Raw genomic sequence first — 5,507 nt, forward strand, 5'->3', positions numbered from 1 at the left:
ATAGGGTCGCGGAGAGTCGGACACGACTGAGCGATTGAACTGAACTGAACTGAACTGAACTGATAAGTTCTGTGAAGGCAGCAGGAGCCATGTTTTCCCTAGCACCTAGCAGATGCAGGCACACAGTAGGTGCTCTAAAATGTCTGTAAAATAAATGAGTTAAAATCCAGTTCTTCTGTTTTTTAATTATTTTAAACCTTCCAAATTTCAGTTTTATTTGTCCTCTCTCCCGGGATGGATGGAAGGATCAAGAGGCAAATGAAATATATGAATATACATAATCGAATAGTATTGCCATCAGAAATTCCCCAGAGAGGTCTGGACTTCTGCTACTGCTGCTGCTAAGTCACTTCAGGCAGCTTAGGAGTTCTGCCACAGCCGCACGCCTGCTGGGCCTTGTCCATCCATGAAATGAGGAAGCCTGCTCTTAAAACAGGTCAACACTTCTAACAAGGAAGGAGTAGTAGTTATGACCCCATCCTTGCACAAGGTGGATGCGCAATAAATGTCTGAAAAGTAAACAACCCCCTGGGGAGCAGAGTTAATTGCATGGATTTTGAGCCATCAAATTGTTTTTCTTTTTTTCTCCTTCTTGTCCTATTGCTTTGTCCCGGATTGCCAAGATGATGTTGAGTTGTAGGAGTAATCGTAGGTGTCCTTGTCTTGTTTCTGAGGTTTTACTATTAAGTATGATATTTGCTGTGGGCTTCAGGTGGCACTAGTGGTGAAGAGCCTGCCTGCTAATGCAGGAGACAAAAGAGACGATTCGATCCCTGGATCGGGAAGATCCCCTGGAGGAGAGCATAGCAACTCACTCCAGTATTCTTGCCTGGAGAATCTCTTGGACAGAGGAGCCTAGTGGGGTACAGCCCATAGGGTTGCAAAGAGTTGGACACAACTGAAGCGACTTAGCAGGCATGCACACATATTTGCTGTAGAATAGTAATTCCTGTATATTCTGATTTACCTATCAGGTTTCTAAAAATCATAAATGAGTGTTGATTTTTTCCTGCATTTTTCCTCTATCTATGGAGATGATCACATGGGTTTGCCTTTCATTTGTTAATGTGGGGATTGCATAAATTGCTTTCTTTCCAATTTTGATGGCAGAAGTTTGTGTCATGTGCGGTGTCAGAACGGCACCCAACAATTAATTCACAGGCACCTAAATATATCTGCTGAGTAAATAAATGAGGAACAGATTCCTAGGAAAACTTCCTCAAAAGTTGCATTTCTAGCTCACATTGTGCACAAAAGAAAAGCTTGGAGTTTTGCAGCAAACGTGCTGACAATGTGTTTGTGTGCCTGGATCAGTCCAAGCTGGCTGTGATTCATTTTTATTTTGCAAGGGTATATTTAATTGGCTACTATATATTTAGGTGGAAAAGGAAATGGCAACCCACTCCAGTATTCTTGCCTGGAGAGTCCTGTGGATGGAGGAGCCTGGTGGGCTGCTGTCCATAGGGTCGCACAGAGTCGGACACGACTGAAGCGACTTTGCAGCAGCAGCAGCATATATTTAGGATTTGTGTCTCTACATTTGAGAGAATTCTTCTGGAATTTTCTTTTCTTGCATTGGTCCTTGTTTGGTTTGGGGATCAAGGTTATCCTAGCCTCATAAAACACATCGGATGATTTTGTTTCTGATTCTCTGAAAAATGTGTAAGTTCAAGATTAAGATTTAATAAAACTTGTAAACTCCTTCTGGCTCTGGCATCATTTGGAGTCAGAAACTCCTGAATGCCAATTCAAGCTAGTTAACAATTTATATTTCCTCTTGAGCCAATTTGGGTAAATATATTATTTTCTAGAAAACTGTTCCTTTCATATACATTTTCAGCGTTGCCTCTCATTGGCTGCATTACCTGGGAACTTTTTTATTTTTAAATTAACAACTTTATTGAAGCTACTTTTACATAATCTAAATTTCACCTATTTCAAGTGTACAATGCATTGATTTCTAGAAATTGTATCAAGTATCTATAACTATTACCATAAATTTGCATTCACCCTATTTCCATTTGTAAAGCAATAGCTTTGTCGAGATATAATTCATATACCACACAATTCAACTACTTGAAGTATACAATTCAATGGGCTTTAGGATATTCATGGAGCTGTACAACCATTACCACACCAATTTTAGAATATTTCCATGGCCCCCTCTCAATAAAGCCCTGTTCCCATTAGCAGTCACTCCTCTTTTCCCTTCCTTCAAAGCCTTAAGCAGCTACTAATCTGCTTCCAATCCCTAGATAGGCCTATTCCAGACATTTCATATAAATGAAATAATATCCTGTTACCATTTGTGTCTGGCTTCTTTCATGTAGCAGGTTTTCAAGGTTCATCTGTATTATAGTATAAGCCAGTAAGTTATGTCTTTTTATTTGCTAAATAATACTCCATTGCTATGGGCTTCCCTGGTGGCTCAGATGGTAAAGAATCCACCTGCAATGCAGGAGACCTGGGTTTGATCCCTGGGGTCAGAAAGATCCCCTGGAGAAGGAAACGGCAACCCACTCCAGTATTCTTTCCTGGGAAATCCCATGGACTGAGGAGCCTGGCGGGCTAGAGTCCATGGGGTCCCAAAGAGTCAGACATGACTGACGCAACTTTGCACACATGCATTCCACTACTATATGAATATATTTATCCATTCATCAACTGATAGACATTGGAGTTGTTCCATTCTTGGACTATTATGAATAATTCTTCCATGAACATTTGTGTACAAGTTTTTGTGTGAATGTTTTCAATTCTCTTGGGTGTATACCTAGGGGTAGAATTACTTGGGTTGCATGGTGGGTTTATGTTTAAAGTTTTGAGGACCTGCCAGACTTCTCCGTTCAGTAGTTGTACTATTTTACATTCTGACTAGCAGTGTACAAGGGTCACAGTTTCTCTAAGGCCTCAGCTTTGTTATTAAATATTATCTTTTTGATTGTTGCCATCCTAGTAGATATGAGGTGGCATCTTGTAGTTTTGATTCACACTTCCCTCAGTTCAGTTCAGTTCAGTCGCTCAGTCGTGTCCGACTCTTTGCGACCCCATGAATCACAGCACGCCAGGCCTCCCTGTCCATCACCAAATCCCAGAGTTCACTCAAACTCATGTCCATCGAGTCCGTGATGCCATCCAGCCATCTCATTCTCTGTCGTCCTCGTCTCCTCCTGCCCCTAATCCTTCTCAGCATCAGTCTTTTCCAGTGAGTCAGCTCGTCGCATGAGGTGGCCAAAGTATTGCAGTTTCAGCTTTAGCATCAGTCCTTCCAATGAACACCCAGGATTGATCTCCTTTAGAATGGACTGGTTGGATCTCCTTGTAGTCCAAGGGACTCTCAAGTCTTCTCCAGCACCACAGTTCAAAAGCATCAATTCTTCGGCGCTCAGCTTTCTTCACAGTCCAACTCTCACATCCATACATGACCACGGGAAAAACCATAGCCTTGACTAGACAGACCTTTGTTGGCAAAGTAATGTCTCTGCTTTTTAATATGCCATCTAGGTTGGTCATAACTTTCCTTCCAAGGTTCCCTGGTGGATGGCTAATAAGGTTGTGAATCTTTTCATGTACTTAATGGCCATTTGTATTTCTTCAGAGAAAAGCCCATTCATATCCTTTGCACATTTTTTTAGTTGGGTTATATATATTAATTAAAGTTTTAAGAGTTCATTCTGGGCTTCCTAAGTGGTGCTAGTGGTAAAGAACCCGCCTGTCAATGCAGGAGACATGAGACCTGGGTTCAATCCCTGTGTCAGGAAGATCCCCTGGAGGAGAAATGGCAACCCACTCCAGTATTCTTGCCTGGAGAATCCCATGGACAGAGAAGCCTGGCAGGCTACAGTCCAGAGGGTCCCAAAGAGTCAGACATGACTAAGGTAACTTAGCACACACACGAGTTCCTTGTATATTCTAGATGTGGTGTGGTGTGGTTTAGTCGCTAAGTTGTGTCCAACTCTTGCAACCCCATGGACTGTAGCCTGCCAGGCTCCTCTGTCCATGGGGATTCTCCAGGCAAGAATACTGGAGTGGGTTGCCATTTCCTTCTCCAGTGGATCTTCCTAACGTAGGAACTGAACCCAGGTCTCCTGCATTGCAGGCAGATTCTTTACTGAGCTACAAGGGAAGCCCATATTCTAGATATAAGTCCCTAATTATATGTCTGTGTCTTGTGAGCATCCTGAGGATAGGGACTACTCTCATTCATTTCTAGCTCCCCAGTGCCTAGTAGATCTTCAATAACTCATAAAAGACCGTATCAATTGTACAAAGTATTAATGACTATGTACCAGTGTCAAGGAAAACCTCTACAAAAAACTGCACTGGGTCTTGAATAAGCAAGAGCCTGCCCAAGTGAAATGCACAGAAAGGGGATAACTTGCTGTTTACAGGAATTGACAAAGAAGTCCAGTGTGGCTACAGGTTGTGGGGAGGAGTGGTCAGTAAGGCTGGAAAAGTAGAGTAAGCCAGTTGGAAGGTTGGAAATGGACATTCACACCAAGTAAAGGGGCTTTTCATCCTGAGGGCAGAGGAGCCACCCATTAAGCAGGGAGTGACATGATGAGGGCTGTGTTTTAGACAGATTTCTCTGGGGTTCCCCCTGATGGTCCAGTGGTTAAGACTCTGCCTTCCAATGAAGGGGGCAAGAGTTCAGTCTCTGATCGGGGAATTAAGATCCCATATGCTATACGGGGCCACTCCAGTACTCTTGCCTAGAAAATCCCATGGATGGAGGAGCCTGGTAGGCTGCAGTCCGTGGGGTCGCTAAGGGTCAGACACGACTGAGCGACTTTACTTTCACTTTTCACTTTCACACATTGGAGAAGGAAATGGCAACCCACTCCAGTGTTCTTGCCTGGAGAATCCCAGGGAAGGGGGAGCCTGGTGGGCTTCCGTCTATGGGGTCACACAGAGTTGGACACGACTGAAGTGACTTAGCAGCAGCAGCATGCTATACGGGGCAGCCAAAAAATAAACAGATAAAAATAAAAAAATTTAGAAGGACTTCTCTGGATTAGTGGAGGGGCCTAGTTTGTCAAACTTTGCCTGCATTAGAATCACCTAGAGGGCTCATTAAGACAGACTCAAAGTCCCACTCTCTGAGTTTCTTCTTATTCAGAAAGTCTAAGGTGGGGCCTGAGAATATACATTTCTTACAAGTCCCCAGGGAATGCTGGTTTGAGGGCCACACTTTGAGAACCGCTGATACAGAGGATGGGATGGAGAAGAACGGGTGGCAGTGACAATATGAAGGAAGCTGCTGAAATAGCTCAGGTGAGAGGCGGTGGAGGCAACACAGGGCAGGGGTTCACATTTTAGATCTGGGTGCAGCAGACTTTAGTGTCTTAGTGGTGACATTTCAGGCATGGTAATAAGCCAGTGGACAAAAGGGAGGCTGTTTTTGGGGGCTGGATCAGCCAGTTGGTCAGAAAAGTCCTCACCCCCGACCTGGAAGGACCAGACCCACCCTTGGTAATGACCTGCAGAAAGCACAAGAGACAAGGGGC

This window comes from Moschus berezovskii, chromosome 2, assembly GCF_049115385.1.
Source record: "Moschus berezovskii isolate FMDL1 chromosome 2, NW_MosBer_1.0, whole genome shotgun sequence".
NCBI lineage: Eukaryota > Metazoa > Chordata > Mammalia > Artiodactyla > Moschidae > Moschus > Moschus berezovskii.